The 26,045-nt window shown below is 42.5% G+C and overlaps 1 protein-coding gene across 12 annotated transcripts in view; it reads right to left on the reverse strand.

Moving 5' to 3' along the window:
- Nucleotides 1–25,756, reverse strand: part of SLC20A2 (solute carrier family 20 member 2) — a 94,874-nt gene extending 69,118 nt beyond the window's left edge. For 6 of the 12 annotated variants that reach the window (XR_015745704.1, XM_087945808.1, XM_087945806.1 and 3 more), the window contains exons 1-2: nucleotides 25,647–25,756; nucleotides 17,878–22,564 (exon numbers count right to left, since the gene is read on the reverse strand). The gene's annotated coding sequence lies outside the window, so the exon portion shown is untranslated. Of the gene's footprint in view, nucleotides 1–17,877; nucleotides 22,565–25,400 lie in introns of all 12 variants that reach the window. The other 6 variants (XM_087945798.1, XM_087945796.1, XM_087945797.1 and 3 more) reach the window with 6 other exon arrangements.
- Nucleotides 25,757–26,045: the final 289 nt, after the last annotated feature.

Raw genomic sequence — 26,045 nt, forward strand, 5'->3', positions numbered from 1 at the left:
AAAAAAGTTTCTTCCAACATATAAATAACAAGAAAAAAAATCAAGAAAATAGTCTGTCCACTAAGGAGAGAATATGGCAAGGAAGTAACAGGCAACAGAGAGAAAGCAGAACTGCTTAACTCATTCTTTGCATCTGTCTTCATGCAAAAAGAAACTATAGCTCAACCCACCAAAAACATAACCGTAAAAGACAGACCAGAAATAAAGTTAAAATAAGAAGAAAAAAAAGTAAGAGAACACCTGTCTGATCTTGATGAACACAAATCACCGGGGCCTGATGGATTACATCCTAGAGTTTTATAAAGGAGCTGGCATAGGTCATCTCAGAACCACTGCACCATATCTTTCAAAAATCCTGGAGCACCGGGGAACTACCAGAGGACTGGAAAAAAGCTGATGTGGTTCCCATCTTCAAAAAAGGGGGGAAAAAACAGATCCAGGAAACTATAGACCACTCAGCCTAACATCAATACCCGGGTAGATACTGGAAAAGATAATAAAAAAACAGATCTGCCAACATCTAGAAGGTAATAACTAGCAGTCAGCATGGGTTTGGTTAAGAACAGATCATGCCAAACCAATCTTATTTCATTCTTCACCAAAGTGACTAAATTAGTAGACCAGCAAAATACTGTGGACATAATATATTTAGATTTCAGCAAGGCATTCTACAAAGTAGACCACAACCTACTTCTTAGTAAGCTAGAAAAAGGTGGAAAAGAAAGCACCACCACTAGATGGACTCGCGACTGGCTGACAACCCGTACTCAACGAGTAGTCCTTAATGGGTCTAAGTCTATATGGAGGGAAGTAAGCAGTGGGGTGCCACAAGGTTCCGTCTTAGGCCCAGTACTCTTCAATATCTTCATTAATGACTTAGATGAGGGAATAGAAGGGGAACTTACCAAATTTTCAGATGATACTAAGCTGGCAGGAATAGCTAACACCCAAGAAGTGGGTGTTAGCTTAAGATCCAGATGGATCTTGACAGACTAGAACACTGGGCCATATCTAACAAAATGAAATTCATTGTAGAGAAAAGTAAAGTCCTACACTTTATACAAGAAAAACCAAAGGTACACATATAGACTGGGTGAAACCAGGCTCAATAGCAGTAACTGTGAGAGGGGTCTTGGAGTCTTAGTGGACAACCAGCTAAATATGAGCCAGCAGTGTGCAGCCGCCGCCAAAAAAGCTAATGCAATCCTAAATTGTATTAACAGAGGGATACAATCAACATCAAGGGAGGTACTAATACCATTCTATAAAGCCTTAATAAGACCACACCTAGAGTACTGCATCCAGTTTTGGTCACCACATTATAAAAAAGATGTTGAGACTCTAGAAAAAGTACAGAGAAGAGCAACTAGGATGATTAGGGGACTAGAGACTAAAACATATGAAGAACAGTTACAGGAACTGGGCTTGGCTAGTCTAGTAAAGAGAACGACTGGGGGAGACATGATAGCAGTCTTCCAATATTTGTGGAGCTTCCACAGAGAGGAAGGGGTTAAGCTATTTTCTAAAGTGCCTGTAGGCCAGACAAGGAATAATGGATGGAAACTGAACAAGGAGAGATTTAACCTGGATATAAAGAGAAACTTTCTGACAGTGAGAACAATTAACCAATGGAACAGCTTGCCCTCAGAAGTTGTGGGAGCGCCATCACTTGAGACCTTCAAGAAGAGATTGGACTGTCATTTGTCAGAAATGGTGTAGGGTCTCCCGCTTGGGTGGGGGGTTGTACTAGATGACCTACAAGGTCCCTACCAACTCTGATTATCTGTTATCTGTGTCAAATTTCAAGTTTATAGGATTTACAGTTCTGAAGATTTTGTGATGATGCATGAGTGGCTTATGTATTTATGTGCATGAATAAGATAAATCAGAAATTTGAGGCAAAGCATTTGCTAAAATATGCATTTTAAGCAGTTGAATACAATTTGCAAACCAGAGAAATCAGAATTCCAGAATAAAGCTTAAGTTTTCAAAAGCATTGGTTCTGCTTATTAGAAGTCAGCTATAAAATGCACAATTGACAATCAAATGACCACAGGATATTTGACAGCTGCAAATGCCAGGCAGTTGTGAAGCACCCGAATAATAACCACATGACTGTGGGGATGCTGCAATGGTTATAAATGCAAGGACTGGTCACAAAGTTACCTTTCTAGAGCATCGTAATTTTGAACTGTTTCTAAATAGGACATTTGTTAAGCAAGGTCTATCTCTTTATGAATTATCCCAAACCCATTTATGTCTTACAAAATTTGAGTTCTTGACATGGGACCACCCTTCAAAGTATCAGCTTGGCACAATATTACAGGCAAAATTTTGGAGATTACAAAATAGTCATAAATATGAAGAAAATCACAGGAAAAAAATTAGCAAATATTCATTTGGTAATGTAGGATTTAGTACAATGTATAAGACAACCTTGTTGAAATATTTATTCTTGTTGAAATTTATTCATAATACTACATAAAATTAAACATACAAAGGTAATTTACCTTTTATAGGAAGAGGTTCAAGTTTGAACTTTCCAAAATGATCATCATTTAATGTTCATCATTAAAATATATGTAATGAACAAAGGATGTTGTCTAGACTAGAGAATCTGTCAATCCCTAACTACCAATGCTAGAATAAATGTATTAGTTTATATGGTGGTATTACCAGCTAAAGGAGAAAGGGGAGTGAAAGGCAGTGCAACATGGAGTTGCAGACAAAAGTGATCAGACTATTGCTGAAAATAGTAGGGAGTTAAATACGAAGACCTCCAAGTTCCTTTCCAGGCTTAGGATTCCATAAGGCAGTGGTAGCTAACCTTTTTGGGCTCCTGTGCCAAAAATTGCATGCACGTGCGCTCGTGTGCCAGCACCCAGAAGGCAATACGTGCAGTCCCCTCACGCCCCCTGCACATGCTCACGGTTCCCTTCCCGCCGCCCCCTTACCTACACTGCACCTCCCAGCTGATTTTCAGCCTGCTCGCACCCAGAAGGTAATACGCACAGCCCCCCATGCCCCCTGCGCATGCACATGCAATTCCCCTCCAACCGCCCTACCTGCATTGCACCTCCCAGTTGATTTTCAGCCGGATTGAGGCCTTTTTCGGCCTGCCAAAGGCTCGAGGGTTGCCTCTGCCGGCTAAAAAATGTGCCCATTTTATCATTTTCAGTATTTCTGGAAATACAGGAAGTGGCAAACTGGCCTATTTTTCAGTCTGCAAAGCCTGAAGAGGCATCCCTCAAGCCTCTGGCAAGCTGAAAATGGCCTGAAAATCAGCTGGGAGTGCGTGCATGAGCAGTGAGGTAAGTTTACCTGGGGCTCGTGTGCCCGCACAAAGGGCTCTGCGTGCCACCTGTGACACGCATGCCACAGGTTCGGTATCATGGCTATAAGGGAAAACTACTTCTGAAAAACATTGCCAAAAAAATTACAGGGACTTGTCTAAACAGTTGCTAGGAGTCAAGACTAATTCAAAGATACTAAAAAAAAAAAAGTAAACTATAGAACAACCATGGTCCTTTTCCATCTTAGGATTCTGTGACTTGCTTGAAAATGAGGGAACAAATCAAGCCACTATATATGATTTTTGGAAGACATAAGTGGAGCAAAGCAGGAGGTTGAAATATGTGAGATCCATTAGGGCAGGAAGAGGGCCCAAGGCCTTTGTGGACCTAGCCATGGAGGAAGTTGACCCAAGTGATCCAGTAGGCTGCATAAGGAGAAACATAGGCAGGTGGGAGTTGTTGAGCATCCTGGTAGTCAGTTGTAAGGACAAGTGGATCACCCAGCAATGGAATTGTGATCATATGACTGCAGAGGCACTGCCAGGGCTGCAACTTTTCACAGATGGTTAAATCTCATCCTGCACTGTTGTAGCTTTGAATAGATACTGAACTATTTGAAAGGTTATAAGTCGAGGATTACCTGTATAACAAAGAAATATAGAACAAGATAACAGGGTGATCATTTGGGTGGCTCCCCCAAATGCAGTATAATAGATATAATTGGCAAAATCCATTTGGAAGAACAAAGATAAGCAAAGGAACAAGGCATTGTTCCCAAACCCTTAAAAGTCTGACAAAATGTCTGGATTTCAGAAGGTAGAGTATTCTAGAACAGAGTTCCCCAATCTTTCCAGCATTGCAGCCCAGGGGGTGATGGTTCTGCATGATTGATGGCAAGTTTGCATGTGCAGCTCCACTTGCACAAGCAGCGGACACATGCACCTGCCACTCATGCAAATGGAGCGGGCACAGATACGCTTGCCCGCTGCTCAAAAAAATGAGGATGTGCGTGTGCACATGCTTGCCTGCCACTTCCGCAGCCCAGTTCTGATAGACTCAAGGCCCAGTAGCTCCAGGGGTTGGGGAGCTCTGTTCTAGAATAAGAACGGCAACAAAAAAGCCTGTTTCCAAGCCACTGAACTACTAACACTGTGAGGCAGGCATGATATTCCCCTCTGAAAAAAAATCGGGGCCGGCCAAAAGAGACCCCCACGCGCGCCAAGAAATCGCGGCCCGCCCGCGCTCGTCCCGCCCACCCGCCCGCCGCTCATCCCGCCCGCTGCTCGCCCGCCCGCCCGCCCACCACTCGTCCCACCCGCCCCGCCCGCCGCTCGTCCCGCCCGCCCGCCGCCGCACCGCCGCGAGGCTGGGCAAAGCTGGGAAAGTGAGCTGCGGGTGCGCGTGCCTCCTCCTGCCCCTCGTTCCCAATTCTCGCCGGGCGAGCCCGCGGCTTCCTCACCTCTCAGCAAGCAGAAGGAACCTCCTGCCCTCCTCCGCAGCGCAGACGTTGACCTTGCAGGGAGAGAGAGGAGAGATCCTCTCGGGCAAGCGCCTTCCCCACAGCCCTCCGCACGAAAGGAGGACCCGCCGTAGGGAAAACCAAGCCGCGGAGGCGGGAAGGACGGGCTGGCAGGCACTAACCTCGCTCGTTCTCCCTGCGCCGGGCTAAGGGTGGTTTCCGCTGCGAGCGGCTCAGACCCCAGTACACCTTCCACCTTCTCCTCCTGGAGCAGCCCAGCCTCGCTTTCTCCGTTCTCCCCCTCCCCAAACCCGGACTAATTCCAAGCCTCTGGAGTGCAAGTTTCAAACCCACTTTGCAACGAGAGTTCGCTTTCTTCTCGCATTCGCTCCCGCATCTCCACCGCCCGCCGCCAAGGCGCTCTTTCGAGGCCGGCCAAAAGAGACCCAGCGCCGCACGCCAAGAAATCGCACACACACACACCAACACCCTTCCTTTCCAGCCAGTGGTGTGGATCAGCTCCGGAGCTGGGCAGCTGCTTCCCTGCTCCTGACTCAGGGGACCTCCGAGGGGAGAGGAAGGAGGAGAAGAAGCGGGGGAGGGGGGCGCGATGAAAAATCGGAATTCCGATTTTAATCGGAAGAATATCATGTATGGTGAGGGAGAAGAATCAGAAGTATAATTTTCTAGATTTGAACACCTCCACATGTTCCATTTTTGGTTGGATAGTGTGGTGTAGTCGTTAAACTAAAATCTAGGGAAATCCAGATTGAAATCTGCTCTCAGCCACAGATTAAATACTCACAGTCTGACTTTTCATAGTTGTAGGAACAAAATAGTTGTCGGCTTACCTGAACACAGTTTCTCAGCATGCCTTGGGATAATCCACACATATGGGTTGAATCTGCCTTTCTGCCCAGAGACTGAGTCATCAATCTTTGCCAAGCCTCTTCCTGTCGGGGCAGGTAGCCCCCTAGCTCCTGTCATGACAAAGGCACAGTCATTTGATGATCTTCTTGTAGTGTTGGCTCTGCCTCCCACCTGGACACTGGACCAGACGGTTGCCAGGGTGGGAGTGGATTATTCTAAGGCATGCTGAGAAACTGCGTTCAGGTAAGCCAACGCTATTCTCCAGCATGCCTTTGGATAATCCACACATATGGGACATACCAAAGCTAGCAGTCCCTATGCGTGGGAAGGAGTCTGGTCCTGTGTACTCCCATCTGTATGCATTCCTGTAGCATTCTTCTGCCGAAGGCCACCTCTACTGAGGTGTATGTGTCCAGTCTGTAGTGCTTAACGAATAGAGACGGGGAGGACCATGTAGCCGCCCTGCATTTGTCCTCAAGGGAGGCTTGCATCGCCCAGGCAGCTGTGGTAGCTGCACTTCTGGTCTAGTGAGCTGTTACCCGTCTAGGTGTTGGAAGGGCCTGGGTCTCGTTGATCTTGGCTATACAAGCCCTGATCCAGTGGCCTATAGTTGAAGAAGAGACTTTAGTGCCCATTGAAGACAGCTGAAATGAGACGAACAGGGCTTCAGTTTTATGAAACATTGATGTATGTTTGATATACCTACGAAGAGCGCTCCGAACATCCAATTTGTGCCATCTGTGCCCTCTGTCATGTGAAGGGGTAGGGCAAAAGTCGGGAAGAACAACTTCCTGAGCCCTGTGGAAATGAGAGTTTACTTTTGGGATGAAGGAGAGGTCGAGGTGCAGGATAACCCTGTTGTCATGGAGGTGCAGAGGTCTTCCCTTGTGGAAAGAGCTGCCAATTCTGATATGCGCCTGGCCGATGTAATGGCCACTAAGAAGGCGACTTTGAGTGTTAGAAAGCGTAGGCTTACAGATTGAAGAGATTCAAATGCTTCCTGAGTGAGGGCTTGTAACATTGTAGACAGGTTCCAAGAAGGGTATCTGTGGACTGTTGGCGGTCTAAGATTGACAGCTTCTTGGAGGAAGGAGCAGATGACTGGATGATGAGCTAAAGAATTCCTCTTCCCGTAGTGCAACACAGTGGCTGCTACCTGCCTGTATAGCATACTAGGAGAGAACCCTTTGTCGAGTCCTGTTTGTCGAAAGTCCAGGATCTGAGGCAATGAGGCCACAGTTGGGTCCGTGCCCTTTTTGGCGCACCATTGATGGAATGCTTTTCAGGTAGCATTGTATATTCTGTTCGTGGAAGGCCTTCTGAAGGCTTGTACTGTTTTGATGACCTTTCTTGAAAAGTTATCCCTCCTCAGGATCTGCCTCTCAAGGGCCAGGCAGTCAAGTGGAGCCACTGAGGTTCCGGGTGTTCCAAGATCCCCTGGCTGAGAGGCATCCTGTCCTGAGGGATCCTCCAAGGGCAGGACACTGACAAGCTCACTAGATCCGCATGCCACGACTGTCTGGGCCAGTGGGGAGCAACGAGGATGATTTCTGCCTGTTCTAGAAGCACTTTCCTTATCACTCCCGGTATGAGGGCCAGAGGAGGAAAGGCATAAAGGAGACCCTTGGGCCAGTGGCTGCGAAGGGCATTTACCCCTTCTGTGCCCGGCGGCAGGAATCTGGAGTAGAATCAGGGAAGTTGGGTGTTCATTGGAGTGGCAAAGAAGTCGAGGACTGGCCTACCGAATCTCTGAGATATGTCCTGGAACAGATCTGGATGGAGATGCCACTTGGAGTTGTCCACCCTGGTCCTGCTTAGGTAATCTGCCTGGACATTTGCTATCCCCGATATGTGCTCTGCCTTGAGTGACAGTAGGTGAGCCTCTGCTCAGATTCCCAGTTGCTGTGTTTCGGACATGAAGGATCTGGAGTGGTCCCTCCCTGGCAATTGACGTGTGCTTTGGCTGCCACACTGTCCATTAGGATCAGCACGTGTTGGCCAGTCACTGTGCTTTGGAAGTGTTTGAGAACTAAGTGAATGGCTCTCAGTTCTAACTAGTTTATGTTATGTTGAAAGGTTCACTGTGGATCATTGACCCTGCACGAGCTGGGACTGTAGATGGGGCCCCCATTCCAATAGACTTGCATCTGAAGTGACTGTGATACAATTGGGTTCTTTGAATAGGGACCCCTTGGTGATCGCTGGGGATACCCACCACCTGAGGAAACTGAGGAGTTGGACCCTGACCTTGGAGCTGCTCTCTGAAATGGCAGGAGGAACCATTGGAGAGGCCTGGCATGCAATTTGGCCCATGGAATTATAGCTATGCACGAGATTAACTTTCCCAGAAGCTGGGAAAGCACCACCAGGGGAGCCGCTCACTCCGCTGTGATCTAGGTGATCAAGGACCTGATGTGTCCTGACATTCCTGGGAAAAATATACCCTCGCATAGATTTATGTCTATCACTGCACCCAGATGAAGGAGGCGGGTAGAGGGTGCTAGCTGGCTTTTTTGGAAATTGATTGAAATCCGTGGTCCTGTACAACCTGGATTGTGTAAGTCAGGTCTGTTTTGGCTTGTTGGCTGGAACTGGACTGGATAAAGATGTCATCCAGATTGCACTGGATTCGCACCGGGATTGTTCTGAGGTGTGCAACCAGTGCTGCCAGCACTTTTGTGAAGGTCCTGGGGTCTGATGACAGTCCGAATGGGAGGGCCTTGTATTGATAATGGCCCCCTGCATAATAGAACCTGAGAAGCGCCATCATTTGAAACTTCCAAGAAGAGATTGGACTGCCATTTGTCAGAAATGGTGTAGGGTCTCCTGCTTGGGTGGGGGGTTAGACTAGATACCTATAAGGTCCCTTCCAACTCTGATTGTCTGTTAAATCTGTTAAACCTCCGTTGGGAAGGATAGATGGAAATGTGGAGGTAAGACTCCGTTAAAATCGATGGAAGTTATGAGATCATCCCCCCGATGCCTTCCAAGATTGTCTGTAAAGGCTGCATTTTGAATCTCTTGTATTCTAAATAAGCACTGAGCTTTTTGAGATCAGAATTGCTCTCTACCCCTCCGAGGACTTGGGAAATACAAATAGAATGGAGTAAAACCCTTGCCCCCTCTGGTCTTTCGGTAGCAGCTCGATGGCCTGGATGGCCAGCAAATGCTGGACCGCCATGTCCATGAGACTTTTCTTTACATGGTTTTTGGAGGTTGGGCAACGGGTAAAGATCCTCAGAGGAGTGGACAGAAAATCCAGGGTGAGACCGAATCGCACTGTTTTCAGGACCCAGGAATCAAAAGTGATGGTCTCCCATCGGTCTGCAAATAGGGCCAGTCGGCTGCCGATGGGAGGAAGGTCTGGCAGTCATTTGGATCAACAGTAGGGATGACCTCCTGTGTCACAAAAGGGCTGTTTAGATTGAAACTGTTGTTTATTTCTGTCTCTAAATCCTGATCTATCTGTGGGTCTATCAGATCTGGGCTGGTAAGATTTTTGGAATTGAGGAAATTCCTGGCCTGAGTCTGAGGAATGAAATGGCTGTCTACGGGTGTAAGGAGAAGCCCTCCTGTCAGCCCTCCTGGTAAGTGAGAACACCTTTCTCTTGTCCTTATTCTTGACTACAAAGGGATTTAAGGCCTCTCCAAATAGGGAAGAACCCATATAGGGAGCAGAGGCCACTTTCCATTTGGTTCTAGCATCTGCTTGCCACTGTTGTAGCCACAACGGACGACAAGAAGTGATGTTGGAGGCCAGGGCCCTGGAGGAGAATCAGGCTGCATGCAGGCAGGAGTCAGCTGCAAATTCGGTGGCCACCACTAGTTTATTGACATCTTGATGCATTCTGATTTCCTCAAGGGGAATCCTAACTTGTAATTGGCAGAGCCAGAGGAGGGATGTCCTAGTGAAGGAGGCGGCCGCAGCTGCTTTAACCGCCCAGGCGTTGGCCTGGTGTGTCTTGCAGAAATTTTGTTCCACCTTTTTGTCCTCTGTCTTAAGGCCTCTGCTATGTCACCTGATATTGCAGAGGGAGAAACCAAGGATGCCAGAGGCGGAAGTTGAAATGTCTCAGACAGAAGAGGAGCCATATTGAAAAAAAAATATTATTACCCCCCAGAGTAATAATTGCCTCTAGACTACATCCAAAAATAATTTGAGACAAGGAATCTCCTGTTGGAGAATTGTAGGTTCAGAAAAAACTCTGCTGTTAGGCCACTGAGTGTCTGCTAAAGTAGTATAATGGGCGGAGGATCAATTTGGGCAGTGGTCCTAGCCTTGTGGAGGAGGGATTTAAACAGCCCTGGGCTAAATAGACCTGTGAAGTGGGGTGGATCAGGTGGGAGGTCCTAATCTTCTGAGAACCCCTGTTCTCATTGAACTTCCTCCTCCATCCCAGATGCCCTGCTTCTGATGGAGTGGGCTGGAGAGGCCTCTCTCTGGTGCCTGGAGGAACCCATGGAGGCCTGATATTGCACTGACTGTAATGGCTGAGGATTCGATCTGGGGGAAGAAGAATGGCTCCTTCCCGTCAGGGAGGAGGCAACCCCATGAGAAATGGCCTGAGTAATAAGGGCCTTAAGATCCTCTGATAATTCTGGAGCCACTCTTTCTGCTAAGTGCATCCCTGCTGCAGTGGAGTAAAGGTGGCATCAGGTAATCCAGTCCTGTCTCTAGCCTGCAATTCTGCAGGATGAGGAAGCATGCAATCAAAAGGAAATCTCTGTTTGGATTTCCTCAGCAGGAGGGATAAATTCCTTTTCCCTATCCCCATCCCCCTCTGGTGACCAAGCCCTGGAAATTGCAGGCAAGCCCTGTGCTAATGGCTGCTGAGGAGAGGGACTAACAGGCCTTGGCTGGGGGAAGGGGGAATACTTCTCCTATCAGCTTGCTTCTGAGCTCTGGAGAACTGCTTTTCCAATTGCTTGTGGTCTTTCTGGAGTAAAGCGCCTTTGCTTTGATCTTGTTAGCAGCCTCTTTGCTTGCAGATCTGGCCTTCCTGGGACTCTGCTTGGATCTTTTAGCACTTGTGAACTCCATGCTGCCTTGGTCAGCGATGCTGCTTTTGCCCCAATTGTTGGAAGGAGAGTTCTCTCGATCCTCCACTCCTGCTGCTCCAAAGGGAATTCAAGGCCTGGAAGTCTTCCCTAGGCTGTGACATTGGCAGCCCTATCAGTCTCCTGGATAGCCTGCACAACTCGTCACATGGCCAAAATGGCCACCGCCGGCCCTGAAAATCAGGTAGAGGTCGCAAAAGCGAAAGAGGCTGCTCCGGAGCTACCCTGTTAAGCCTGGGATAGAAACAACATGCTGGGGGCGATCGCATATTCAGTGCTCTTCCCCCAGGATTGAGGGGTCGTTAGGGAGGGGCTTCCCCTTGACTGCCTGGGCTGTTAGACCAATTGGTAGTTCAGGGGGCTGTGAAAAATGGAGCAGGCAGGATTTCCAAATGCTGCCTGTTTACAATGTTTTGAATGCTTTAGGAGCTTTTTGCAAACCTTTGGGAGAATCCACACTTTAAACTGCTGCTTTCTGCTGAAATTGTTAGAGCCAACCTTTGCCACGTCTCTATGGGGCCAAGACTGAGTCATGACTGGGACTTGGGGGCTTCCTGCCCTGACAGGAAGAGGCATGGCAAAGATTGAAGATTCAGTCTCTGGGCAGAAAAGCAGATTCAACCCATATGTGTGGATTATCCCAAAGGCATGCTGGAGAACAAGGAGAATTCAATGAGCTAACTATTCATTAACTAAATTCCTGCACAAACCTACAATTTAAATTAACAAAAATATCATTAATTTCTTCCAGACACTGCAAAATATATAGGAAACAGGCTTATCCACTACTATAATAGTATACGGGCTTATGTCTCAATTATTACGACAAATGAATTTTCATGTCTGGCATCGACTCCCATTGACTCAATGGAGAAAATCCACCCAATCTTTGAATTGGGTCACAATTCAAAAATCGGGTGGTGAACAAAATCGGTGTGGGAATGATTTCCCATTCGATGCCATTTTTTTTTACTGCACAGTTGGTCATAATTCTGGACATGACCAAATCGGATGGCGACCGAGTCTGGAAATGGGTTATGATCACGACCTGAGACTCCACTGTACTGTCATATAAATTATACTCGGAATGGCTACTGGTAATCAGAAGTTGTTACAGCCTCAAACCCCTCAACGTCAACCTCAAACTGTCTACTGTGGACCTCATCTCATTCCTAAGAGGTCTGTAAAGGGGACATGCATAAGCGCACCAGCATGCCTGTATGTCTTTATTGTCTCCATTTATCTGTAGTTACTTTTTTTGTTCATGTTTATCTTCATACTTTACCTGCTATCTTGTACATGTTTGACAAATAAATAAATGTGCATGATTTTCATACTATGTTAACTACATTTCATGCCCCAAATGAAGTCTTGAATTATTAGAGTTGATTATGGTGTTCAACATAATGGCCAAATTTTCATGAAATAAATTAGAAGTTTATCTTGGATTACCAGAAGCAACGGGCATGTTGATTGCCCATCTGGATCTGTTTAATCTTATTAGCATGATAAATTAAATTAGCCAGTACTGAAACTTGATTGTATTATCCAAACCAAAGTTTTGTGCTTGCCATTCTCAAACAAGACAAAATTTGTATATCAATAGCAAAAATACAACAATGCAGGAGTCCGGGTTCATATAGAGAATTTTTTTTTCTCTTAGTCAACCATAGAAGCAAGAATAACCAAGTCAACACAAACAGGCTGTGTTCAGAGTCTTCTCATTTATAGTAAACCAGGTTTCTCCAAAATCTTGGTTTTGGGTTACATGCAAATGTGCTTGTATAGTGTTGGCCAGAATTAAAAATATAGCAAAAATCTGAATTATATTCATACAATTAACAGTATGAACACTGCAGCATTCTTGTATTGTTGCATGATTTATCTGTTGTTACTGAAAGCTATCTGAAGCTCTTCACAGCTGTTTATTCATGGAAAGACATGTGAGACCAGGTCTATAAATACTATCACATGGAACTCTTAGCAACATGCATCCTTCTTACACAGGATCTCAAAACTGACACCCTACACTCTTGGCCAAAAGTCCATGGCAACTGCTATTTTGGGGGAAACATTAGTAACATTTTAGTCAACAATTTATCCCCATAGAATATCATTCTGTCTGAAAATCTAAAGTAGTCATTCTAAATAACAATTGATTATCCCAGTAGATGATACTAGGTAATTTATATCCTTTGTTGAATTACCTCAGATAATTTTTCAGGAATATAGAAGAATAGTTTAATGAAATCTTGATATTAGAGAGACATAATCTAGATCACAGTTCAGGTTTCTATGAACTATTTAGAAATGAATTGCATAAACAGAAAATATAATCGTTTATAGAATTATACAGGTAGTCCTTAATGCACAACCATTTGTTTAGTGATCAAAGTTACAAAAGCAATGAAAATAGTGATTTATGACCACTGTAGCATCCCCATGATCACATGATCAAAATTTGGACAATTGGCAACCGGCATATAGTTATGACAATTGCAGTGTCCCACGATCATGATCACCTTTTGTGACCTTCTGAGAAGCAAAGTCAATGGGAAAGCCAAATTCACTTAATAACCTTGTTCCTAACTTAACTGCAGAGATTCACTTAACCACTATAGCAAGAACTGTCATAAAATGAGGAAAATCTAACTTCGCAATTATCTTGCTTAGCAAAATTTTGGGTTCAATTGGTAGTTGTAAGTCACTTCCTATTATCCATATTATTATTAATTCAGGTGCAGGAAATTGGAAAAAAATCACAGAAGACAGCATTGGCCACCAAGTTCAACTTTCCAGCTGTCAAGAAAGCTCAATGGGTCTGACATGATGTCAGCATAAATCAGATTATGAAGGAGATATTCTCCTTTTAAATGCATTAGGACCCGTCCATTATTATTTGTAGAAAAGGATCCATATAAGTGCCCTAGAAAAATCTATGTTCATAGAATTTTCAATTAACATCTCAACTCATACTTTTAAGTGCTCCACTTGTATGCTATTTTTTCATACCAACTTTCAGAGGAGTTTACAATTTATAACTCATTTTCATAGAAACTCAGAGGTGTATCAATCACTCAGAACTATATAGTTAAAAAAGAGGTCGATTATGGAGGCAATTAATATTAAATATAGTTTTAATCATCTTCAAAAGGTAACCCTAAACTAACAGTAGTGTAACAAAATAAATAAATAAAAAGGTATTGGGGGCATTATTGGCTTCTTCCCTTTCTCACACTGTTAAACTTTAACATTTTTATTATGTATTTTATTATGTATTTTGAAAATTATTCAAACTAGAGCAAGCCAGACAAAATAAATGTGGATTCGCTTTATGTCCAATCGTATAGAATAGAAAAAAGCACAAACATAACATTTTATGTTGTTCCCTTCTGTTCAAATTCATATGCACAGCGCAAAACAATGGTGTTATTGTGCTGGCAAATGCCATTCCATGAAAATAAAGGATTCTTAATTACCCATTAAACACCTACATGAGCTCTGGAAGGCATTGATCGCCCTCAGAGGCAGAAGTGAAGGTTGCACTGGAAAGAATGTTATTGAAATTTAGGTTTTACCTAGAAGAATGCTTCGTGAGTTAAAAGATAGTAAATAAGAATTAAACTAATTGAAAGTAAATTAAACTTCCTCTTATAAGTACCAAAAAGTTTGTGAGGCACTGCGTTACTTTCTTTGCAATTTAAGGAACCAGACTGAGGAAAAAGATATAGAATTTTTCAAATATAATAAATTGCATAAAGCATAAAGCATATAGGAGTTTGGCTCAATAAAACTTTTATTCTACTTTTTTAACTATTTTAAATTATTAAGTCATGTATACTAAAATACTTTACATCTAAATGTTAAGATCTGTAATTTATTATCCAGATCTGAAGAAGAAAGAAGACAAAAAGATATTGAGAGAACACAGAGGCAAAAACATCACTTCTGTTGGCATCTCCTTAAATCCATTATGTGATCTGCCAAGTTGAGTTCTTTAAAAAACTGCCAACAAATCTCTCTTGTTTCCCTTCCAAATTCAAATCACTGCACAGTAATATAAGCCCCATTTGAATATATTTTAATAGTGGCTGAACACTTATATACTTTTAGATCTACATAGAAAACACATCACTAGCTACTATGCAGATAAGCCTTTGCTCTATTTTCAATATTTGAAAAATATATTTAAGATTTGAATAATTTAACAGGACATATTACTGTTAAATTACATAACTATTTATTAATTATTAAATTAAATATTATTAAATTAAGTATTAATAGATAAAATTATCATTGATAAGATAGAAAATCTTAAGGAGAAATGTACAATAAATCTAATAAATTATAATCACCCTCACTATAAAAAAGTAACAAGATACAGTTAAGTACCAGATTAACATTTTTGTAATCACTACACTTGAACAGTTAAAACCAGACCATATAGCGATTTATCATCTTATAAAAATATGCTTTTTCCTTGTTACATAAAAGGGTAGGAAAATATGATGATGGTGATGACAACCAATGCTGGTGGGAACCACAAAATAGGGTTATCTTTGACCAATGGTATCTGAAATAGGTTTTCTCTGCTGGCATGAGTGCAGCAGGCTTGTCCTAGCAGGATGATGCAGTTCATCAGGTAGCCTGGACTTCTGCCATTAAGGGCTTTATAGGTCATAGCCAACACCTTGAACTGCTTTGAGAAGCAGACTGGCAGCCAGCAAAGTTCATTAAGTAAAAATGTGAATATGGGTCATCCCAGGGGCCCCAAAGACTTCTCTCACTGCACTTTGCACCAGTTGAAGTTTCTGAATGGACTTCAAGTGTAGCCCCATGTAGAGAGCATTGCAGTAAGTCAGGCGAGAGATGACCGGAGTGTGAATAACTGAGTGCAGGGTGTCAAGATCCGGTACACAAACTAGCAGCTGTGCAAAAGCTCTCCTGCTTATGCCTGCAATTTGCTCTTCAAGCAGGAGACATGAGTCCAGGAGAACCCCTAAGTTGTGAACTGGGACTGAAAAGGATAGGGCAATCCCATCCAGAACTAAGGATGACAAACATTCGGATCCTGAGGCTCCATACACCCAAAGCCACTTAGTCGAAATTTTGCCAGCATTTAGTCAGTCTGCAGTCTCTCATCCAGATTCCCACAGCCTCTAAGCATTGTGAGACAGCATCACTCAGGTTGTCATGTGTGGAAGTTTCTGGGGAAAAAAGTCTTTTTTTTTTTTTTCAAATGCCACATTTTTATAACTTTAACCCTGTTAGAAAAGAGGGTATTTGAAAATTAGATACTGTTACTGCTATAGCAATAAATTCTGCATACATAAAATCTGATGCGATAGAGACAAAGAAATATTCAGTATGCATTATGGCTTCCAAAGAAATATAATGTTATCATACGCTGTTTTTAAATCTTGTCTAAGTCAGAATTCTTGATAAGAAATTAAACTGGGAAAGATTCTCAAGAGTGGGGATGTAATATAAACAGACTAATGCTTTGCAGATCCTTGAACTAAAATTCCATAAGGCACTGCCAGCGCATATAATGGTTCCAACTTCAAGAAGGCTATAGTTTAACATACACATAGAATACCAGACTATCTATCCTTACAATAGAAGGATTCCTCACATTTATGTACAGTTGATTCTTTCAATGCTGAAAATTTGCAGACACATAAAGAAGCATGACACAAGCAAAGATAGCAAAATACAGAGAACAGTGACATCAGACTTCAGAACAAATCTTTCAAAAATAACAAAATATAACTATATAACTAGAAAAGCAGAAAGATCAAAATTCTTCAATATTCATCGAAGCTATTTAAAATCTCAAGAACAAAAGCTCAGCAAAAGTGTGTACCAGAGATTGGGAAAAGTCCCAAGAAGTCTAAGAAGACGCCAGTTTAATAAGTAGATTAAGGAAGCCATAAAAGATAAGAAAGCTTTTCTCAAATTATGGAACTGTTGCTCAAATAAGTCAAGCAAGGAGTACAAACTGGAAAAACAAATTAAAGTTGATAATAACACAGGAAAATAACTGAGGAGTATATTGCTAGAAAAATTAAAATAATTTTAAAGGTTTATTTAAGTATCAGAAGTAGGAACTTGGTGAGAGTTTCTACCATTATACAGCAAAGAGAAAATATGAGTAGATATCTTGCATGAATTAATTTAAAAAAAAACTGCGCTGGAAAAACTAAGCCTAGTAAAAATAAGAAACAGCAGAAACCAGAATAGTTCTAAAAGAAGTAAAATGTAAAAGTATCTTTCAAACGAAATATTCTTATCTTAGAAAATGTTCTTCATATTGAAATATTGCAAAGAAATCAGACCTATATGTTCTGATAACTAATAATGTGAGTTGTTTAACAACTGAAAATCAGCTTTGTGTCTACAAACAGAAGCTTCTACCTCAGCACCAAAATAATAGTACAACTGCAAATATATCTATGAAAAGGAAGAGCTATTATATATTTTAGAATTTTGACATCAGCAAATATTAGCAGCAATAATTGAAAGGATGAATTAACAAAACAGACAGATCTCATAATAAAACTAATAATGAAAATATGCAATTACAAATTATAAAGTGGGGACCTGTACTGCAATTGATATTTTCAGTACATCAGTCTCTAAATCATGATCAAACCTATCTTATACTATTATACTCCCTTTACATACAATATTAACATTATAGAGTTTATTTTAGACAGACAGCTTAGTATAGAAGTTAATGAAACAGGCTAGAAACTGGAAAACTCGTGAGTTCTAGTTCTGTCTTGGGTATAAAGTTGAGTGACCATGGGCCACTTTATCTGAAGCCTAGAAAGGAAGCAAGGGCAAACCATTTCTAAATAATCTTGCCAAAACTGCAGAATCTTGTCCAGGCAATCTCCAAGAATTGGACATGATTGAACAGAAGAAATTAAGATTTTATTTATGGATTTTAGTAATATGTTATTCATTTCATGTTGGCTGATAGATTATTTCCCCACAGACTTGGTGTTGGATGCTTTGTTCTTAATGAGTTACCTGCCCTAGTATCTTGCCAAAGAGAAACCTGCATTCTTTAAAAAGATAACAGATGGACTAGATAATTCTGATATGTTACAGAAGAATGATTGTGGAATTATATGCATTATATTCTAAGGAACCTAGAGATTATATCATGAAAAGAGTATTGGTTCTTACCTAAAACACATCTTCTGGATGTACAGGAGGAGAATCCAAAGCGTGGGACATACCCAAGCTAGTTGTCCTAAGGGTGGGCCTTGAGCTCCCACCTCCGTGTGAACTCTTTGTAGTACTCTCCTTCCAAAGGCTGCTTCCACTAATGCAAAGGTATCCAACTTATAGTTCCTGATGAATGGAGATGGTGATGCCCACGTTGCTGCCCTACAGATCTCTTGTGTATTCCAAGCCGCCGTTCGGGCTGCACTCCTGGTCGAGCATGCTGTTATTCTACCCGGCAGCTGTAATGACTGGCTTTCGTAAGCTTTTTAAATACATGCTCTGATCCACCTGCCTATGGTTGATGGTGAAACCTTTTGGCCTAAAGAACCAGGTCTGATTGATATAAACAATGCTTCCATCTTTCTAATGGTCCTTGTTCTCTTAATATAAATGCGTACTGCTCTCCTTACATCTAAGGAATGCCACTTTTTTTCTAAACTATGGACCAGTTCCAGACGTAAGTCTGGTAATACTATTTCCTGAGCTCTATGGAATGTAGAATTGATCTTCGGAATAAAGGTCGGATCCAACCTTAATACTACCCTGTTTGAATGGAATATACAAAGATCCTCCCTCACGGATAAGGCTGCTAATTCCAATATCCCTGATATAATGGCCACTAGGAAGGCCACCTGAAGGGTGAATGAGAGCAACCCAACTGACCTCAGTGATTCAAATGGCTCTCTCATGAGTACCCTCAGCACTTTAGTCAGGTCTCAAGTGGGCTGTGTATCACTGGTGGTCTTAGGTTGGTAGCTCCTCTGATGAGATCCCATAATCCAATACTGATGTTATCGCTGCTACCTGCCTACGTAAGGTGTTGGGAGGCAGGCCCTTTTCCAGACCCTCCTGGAGGAAGTTCAGCACCTGTGTCACTAACACTGTGGTTGAGTTGATGTTTCTTGGAGCACTAGCTTCCAAATGCTTTCCAGGTAGCATCATAAATCCTATTAGTCGATGGCCTCCTGGAGGCCTGGAGTGTTTGCATTATGTTAGCTGAACATTCTAATTGACTTAGTGTGGCCCTCTCAAGCATCAGTCAGTCAAATGAAGCCATTGTGACTCTGGGTGTTGTACTGCCCCCTGGTTCAACTCTACTCTGTCTGGAGGGATTCTCCATGGTTGGCTACTGACAGATCTACCAGATCCGCATACCACAACCACCTGGACCAGTGCGGTGCTACAAGACGCCCACCCTTTCCTCTATCACTCTCTTGATTACACTCGGTATTAACGGGAGTGGGGAAAATGCGTAAAGTAGACCCCTGGGCCGCACCCCTCGGAGAGCATTGGCCCTCTCCGTCCCCAGTTTTGGGAATCTTGAGAAAAAAATCAGTAGTTGTGCATTTGCTGGGGGTGCAAACAGGTCCAGGACCGCATTCCCGAACCTGTATGACAGTTCCCTGAACAGGTCCGGGTGCAGACACCACTCTAAGTGCTAAACTGTTGTTCTGCTGAGCCAGTCTGCCTGAATGTTCTCTGACCCCAAGCTATGTTCTGCTCTAATTGATAAGATATGTCTCTCTGCCCAGTGGCCTAATCACTCTGCCTCTGCCTAATCACTCTGCATGAGTGTCAGGGAGTGAGTCCCTACCTGCCTGTTGATATGTACCTTGGTGGTCACATTGCCCATCAGGATCAACACTTGCTGACCTACTACTTCTCTTGAAAGTCCTTAGAACCAGGTGCATCACCCTGAGTTCTAGCCAGTTGGTGTTGTTTTTGAGATCTGTCTTGGACCACTGACCCTGTGTAATCTGGGTCTGGCAGTGGGCCCCCCAACCTACTAGGCTGGCAACTGTTGTAATGGTTAGTCGGTTGGGTTCCTTGAACCAATATCCCTTGGTTATGGCCTCTGACCTCCACAACTGGAGGGAATGCTTCACTTGGGTGGGACTCGTGTCTTAGTCCTCTTATTGCCTTTGCCTGCTCTCTGGTAAGGCAAAAGAAACCACTGCAAAGTTCTTGCTTGCAGCCTGGCCCAAGGTACTATTGGGATGCACAATATCATTTTCCATAGTAGCTACAAGTCCAGGGCCACCACCGGATCATTGTCCTTATGCTGTCTTGTTGTTCCTGTGACAGATAAACCTCGCAGTAGTGTGTGTTTATGACTGCCCCGAAGTGTTGCAGTCGCCTTGTCGGTTCTAGATTACTCTTTTTGAAGTTCACAGAGAACCTGTGTTCCTGCAGTGTCTGTTCTGTGGTTTCTAAGTCTTCCTTCGCCCTTAGAGTTGAGGCTGACTGTATTAATATGTCATGCAGGTAGCATTGGACGCGTTTGGGACTTGTTCAGAGATGCGCTGCTACTGCCGCTAGTACTCGGTGAACATCCTGGGTGCTGATGACAGGCCAAATGGTAGAGTTCTGTATTAGTAGTGTCTTCCTGTGTAACACAAGAGCGGAACCTCTTGGTAATTGGGATGTGTAAGTATGCGTCCATGAGGTCTACTGATGTTAGGACATCTCCCTCTCGGATGCTCCCTAGGATTGACTGTAGGGATTGCAATTTGAATCTTTTGTAAACTATGTTCGTTCAGTAACTTGAGATCTAGAATTGATCCCCATACACACACACACACACACACCTTTTGCACAACAAACAGGATTGAGTAGAACCCTTGTCCCTATTCATTCTTTGGTACTACTTGTACTGCCTGAATGTCCAGGCATAATGACTGTCTCCATAATGACCTTTTTGGCTCTGTCTCTTGGCATTGGGCACCTTCCAAATAAGTTTGGAGGCGTGGAGAGGAATTCCAGAACTATGCCCCTTTTTATTGTGCCCGGGACCCACTTGTCCGATGTTATTGTCTCCCATTGGTCGGCGCATAGGACCAGTATTCTGCCGATGGGTGCGCTCCCAGTGGCTGGAAAGGACTGCCACCACATGTACCGTGATGACCGCCTATCTCCTTGACCAAACCTCCTAGGCAAAATCTTTCTCTTGTCCTTAATCTCAATCAGTAGTGGTTTGATGGCTTCCCCAAATAGTTTGTCCCTTTTTACTGAGGCAGAAGCTAGTTTCCATTTATACTTCAAATCCGCCTGCCAGTGGCGGAGCCAAACCAGACGCCTTACCACCACGGAAGCTGCTATAGCCTCTGTGGCATACTTGATCCCACTGAGAGTGGCGTCAGTTATCAGCTCCACTGCAGCTATTATTTAAGTCTTGTTGCAATTGAAGATAATCAAGTAGTGCCTTTTCCTGCATTTGCGCAAACTATATCAGACTCCCCTGCTAAAGAATGAGGCTGTAGAGGTTGCCTTTACTGACCATGCAGCTGCCTAGTGAACCTTTCGGAGGGTCTGTTCCGCCTTCTTGTCTTCCCCTTTAAGACCATCTTCCATCTCATTGGCCAAAATGGTACAGACGTGGAACCTGCCACTGGACTGTCTATTGTGGGAACTGGAATTAAATCCATCAGTTCCACGTGTGGGGAAAATAACTGGTCGGTCCAACTGTCCTTCCATTACTTCCCTGAATAATTCAGGTGAAGGTACCATTCCTTCTACCTTGGTTCTTGCAAAGAACTTGTCTTGGATCTGATAGTTCTAGATCAGACTCCTCTGTCGCTGTAACATTTCCCAGGCCTTTTGCTACCTTGGCCTTCCCTAGCAGCATGCTGATGGAAAAGACAGGGTTTGCTTCATTTACCTCTTCATCTAAAAAGGCTGACTCTTTCCGATCATCCTCTCCTGAAACTGAAGCCTCACTTTGGGTGTATGACCTACTTGAACTGGATCTCCAGAAGCCCAACTCCTCCCTTGCTTCTCCTGCCAGTGAGGGATGTTGTGCCTCCTGCCTTTTCTAATTATGTACCAGGTTAGGTCTATTACATTGTCCAACCCTAATCTCTGACAGCATTTCCAACATAATGGCCCTCATTTCCCCTCTAAGGGACTGTTTTCTGAGCCCTGCTGCTGTAGGGGTAAAGCTGGCCTCTGCTTTTCTCTTGGGGGAAGGCTCGTGGTCTTCATCGCATTCCTGGGGCTTCCCTGCCTCTCTGTTACACACACATTTTCTTCCATACAAAGAACTGCTTGAAAAAACTGCTCATTGGCGCCCTCTAGTTGTCACACTCTTTTCCTCATGCTTTGTTCCCATTGTTCTGCCTGTTGGAGCGCGGAAATTTCCATTCCTCTCTGCCTTCTTCTCAGCTCTTGCACTTCTTCGGGGCTGTCGCGGTTTCTCCTAAACAGCCTGTCAGCAGATTGGCAGTGTTGTTTCCCCTTCGCCCAGTGGCTTCGGGATGGCCAACTGCTTGCTATTCTGGTCCTCCCTCTCGGCTGGCTGATTGCGGGACTTCCTGCTTGATCTATGGCCACTGAGGCTTTTTTTCTGAGCTGTTTAGCGCTCTGCTGGCTTGCCCGAAATCCCGGACTCTGTCCTTCGTGAGCTTCCGCCCCCTTTGCGCTTTACTTAGTTCATTGATTTTACTTCCCTTTCTTTTCGAAATCAAAGAATCCAAAGTATAATTAATATTCTTTTCCTTGAGCATTCTCTTCTCATGTCCTCTTTGCATTAAGACTGAGTCAAAAACTGGGCATGCACAGTGGAAGGAGGCAGGACTAAGCTTTGATTGACTGTCTTCAAGCAAGGAAGCAGAGACTACCCACGCTTTGGATTTTCCGACCTGTACAACTGAGAACAAGCAAAAAGTCGTTAAGGGATAGTATATGATAAGCTATTTAGTAAAACAAAGCAAGTAAATAACATGCAGTGAATAATGCTTTCATTTTTACTGGGATCACCACAAATACATATAATACCAATAAATTTAATGAAAAACATTATTTAAAAATCAAACATATTTAATCCAGGCATATAAAATGTGCAACAATTCCACAGTTCAAAGTGGTCTGGTTTAAGATATATTTACCCAGTAAGCTGCCAAAAAGACATGCCCAATATAATAATTCCTTTTTTAATTTATTTACAGATTGCAGAAATGAATGAAAAATGCACCTTGTTAACGAAAGGGTCCACCAACACAGCCATAAAAAATTTCAGAAAACTGCTACTAAATATGTAACTTAATTTACTGTTTTTTACATATAGTTTTATTTATTTTTTAGTTCCAGGTTGTTTTTTAGTTATACTGTATTATATTTTAACGTAATTTGTATTATCCTTATATATTAAGGTAAAATATAGGTGAAATAAAAACTACACCTTTAATTAATTACTCTATTTTTTAACATTGTTTTGTTTGCTCTCTGAATTTAATTACTGATTTTTTACTGTCTTTTAAAAGAAATTGGAATTGTGAAACAGTCACAGACTGGCATAACCTTGATCCAAATAAGTTGTTCTTTGCAGATTTTAGATAATTATATAGCCTTTGCTCACATTCAGATGTCATAGTATCTTTTTAACAGTATAAGACATCATTCTAGGAAAATAATCACTCACATACGCTTCAAAAGAAATATATCTACAAAATCCGATTCAAAATTTTACAAAATTATTTTGCTTTGTCCATTGAAAACCTTTTATCCATCAAAAATGAAAATTATCTTAAGATTAGAAATTAATTTATTTTACATTACTGCATAGAAACAAAGAATATGAAAACAAAATAAAAAGATGAAAAATATATATTTAAAAAGAGCTTCTTAAATAGGAGTCATTTAGCTGCATCCAAGAAGTCTTTTCTGAGGCCCATTCTATGGAACATCAGTCTTCCAGAGAATAGAGCAAAATGTATCTTTCTGTACAATTGGATGAAAATCAAAGGGAACGACAAACATTACTATCAGAAAGCAGAAAATATGATTAAATGGACAGTGTTCACAATATAAAACAATAAAGAATGATCAAAAAATATTGTTACAGTTGTTGTTTGGTTTATAGAAACATATAAAATTAGAGGTAAGCAAGATGACAAAAATCAAATAATTCCAGATTATTCGAGCTAAAATATACTGAAAGAGCTCCAAACAGTAATTCCAACCCATAGAGACAAACAGTAAAGTGGCAGATATTTATTTATGTATTATTTGTCACTTATTTTTCCATGGGGCTCTTCTAGGCAGCATATAGCAATAAGATAAAGAAATGAAAAGAAGTGTAAATATAACAGTAGCAAAGCAATAAAACAATAAACAATGAAAATGAAAATAATATGAATATAGTATATGAAAATAAAAAATGGATGGGTGGAGAAGCAAGAAATGAGTGAGGTTTGTTATCAAATCTAGTGTAGTACTCCCCCACTGGGTCCCCAGACTAACTGGCCAAGCCAAGTCTTCAGGCTCTATAAGAGGGTGGAGAAGATCTCATCTGGGAGAAAAGGATGTTCTAAAACCAACCATGGATGAAGAGGTGGCCCACAGTAGTTTTGAAGAAGCCACCTTCAAAAAACCTTGCAAAAGATGTGCATGCTCTAACAATTTGAAGAGAGGTAATTTGTTCATGCTCCTGAAAATTAAATAGTCCTTTGGATGCTTTCAAGGCTTATTTTCTTATATTTTATAAAATTTATGTTAAATACCTTTTTAGTAATATATTTGCGCAACTCAACTATTTTACTTTAGATTAATTTAATTTTCCTTTAGGCTTGATTTAAAGTATCATCCCAACCCAAACAATTGGTCTTAACTTTTCTGAACAGGCTATATATAACAAGACAAAACATATCTCTCTTCATATCAAAGTCTCCATTTCATTCAGTCCCCAATGCTATTTTGCTTTGTTAAAGTCATGTGATAAACCCTCTGCATGAGATTAACAAGGTGCCCATGTCCAACCAACAGAAGCAGCATTCTGTGACTATAAGGTCTGTAATACAAAATTTCTCCTTTAATTGATAATAGTTGAGGCATGTTAAATGTAAAACGTCATGTAAAATGGAATAATTTTATGTCCATTTATAACAGGCAAGCAGTCCTGCTTTATGGAGAAATGAAAAATAAAAAGCAGTTTTGCTCACAGTCAGAAATTTAAATCCAGTAAAACCATTTAAAGTGTGCTTATTCCAAAGCAAGTCTAATTTAAAAATAAGGGTGCCATTCTTGGAGAGGAAACTCTTGTATAAGTTGTATAAATACTAAATTTATAATGTGAGAAATGTCGGTTTGAAACCCTAATTTACATCTACCTTACAACAGTAATTTTAATTTTCAGCTGTCAGGGCACACACATCTTTTGTCTTTTAACGAATGCTCTTTTCTTCTTCTCAGCGATTCACTTAAAACAGGAGTGCAGACTGATCATGTGATTCCTCACATCATGCGGGCTAGTTGCTTAGGGCCCGGATTACACTAAACCCATAAGATGGGAGATGTATGAACTGCGCATCAAGTGAACAAAGATAGCAAAGCACTAGGTTTGCATATTTAATAGCAAGCCGAACAAAAGAGCAGTTAACAGAAAGTTCCGACCCCCTCCCCTCTCCCGGAAAGGTCCAAAGCTGGCTGGAAAATGCTTTTGCGTCAACACAGGAATAAATGCTACTTTCCCACTTTTTTGTCATCACCTGGGTGAGAAAAGCCAATGGTTGATTCAGCACTCGCTTTTCACAGCATAATCCCCACCGTCCCCAATCATCCAGTAAAACTGGCTACTGCCTGACACTCTAAAATACACTCCACGACTACCAACACTTGCCAGGGTTTCGAAATGCAACAAGCAAGTCACCTTCCCTCTAGCTCGGCAAAGACACAAACTCGAAGCCGCTCGTTCGGGCGTGCGCGCGCCTGGACGGCCAGTTCTATTTACTCACCCTCCAGCCACGCGCTCGCTGCACCCGGCGCCTCGCCTACCCGCTCTCCGCAACTGCCGCTAAGCACGCCGGCGGGACCCGGATGCACATCAAACGAAGAAATAAATAAATAAAATGGCCAGCGGAAGTGAAGGAAGGAGGTGAGATCGGGAAGGAGGACAATCCGGACTTCCGCTTTTGGCTTTTCCTACCGCAAAGCGGAAGATGACCTGACGCCAGAAATTGGCGAAGGAATCGAGGATTTTATGGCAGCGTCACAGCACATGCCCAGGAAGCAATCTTAGGATGCTATTCTCAGGCGTCGTAGGTTTTTTTTTTTTTTTTTTTCAATTCGGATAAAGTGCGACTTCGATACCTGCAAGGCTGCAGTTGAATGAGTCAGAGGGATTAAGGGACCAC

The sequence above is a fragment of the Notechis scutatus genome, chromosome Z, assembly GCF_049901735.1.
Source record: "Notechis scutatus isolate UNSWTSFEM ecotype Mainland chromosome Z, rNotScu1.2, whole genome shotgun sequence".
Lineage (NCBI taxonomy): Eukaryota > Metazoa > Chordata > Lepidosauria > Squamata > Elapidae > Notechis > Notechis scutatus.